Here is a 273-nt window from a genome sequence, read left to right as displayed (position 1 = left end):
TATCTTTTTTCAATCAGTCTCCAGGTGTCACCTTTATTTTACTTAAAACACTTGAGTATAGTTTTAAATATACATATTGTTATGTCTCTGGTCGTTTGTTAATTTCCGGTATAAATTCTTCCCGAGGAACTTCAGCGATACACGTCCTTTCTTAAAAAAACTAGTTTATCTTTTCTCAATACAACTTTGCAATACACAGAACTTCCACAGTCACTTTGCTTAAACACACGCTATAATTCACAACGATTCACGCACTTTACTTTAGGTCACTGT

Source organism: Limulus polyphemus, unplaced genomic scaffold (assembly GCF_000517525.1).
Source record: "Limulus polyphemus unplaced genomic scaffold, Limulus_polyphemus-2.1.2 Scaffold2992, whole genome shotgun sequence".
Classification (NCBI taxonomy): Eukaryota; Metazoa; Arthropoda; class Merostomata; order Xiphosura; family Limulidae; genus Limulus; species Limulus polyphemus.
Note: the sequence above shows the minus strand (reverse complement) of the source record.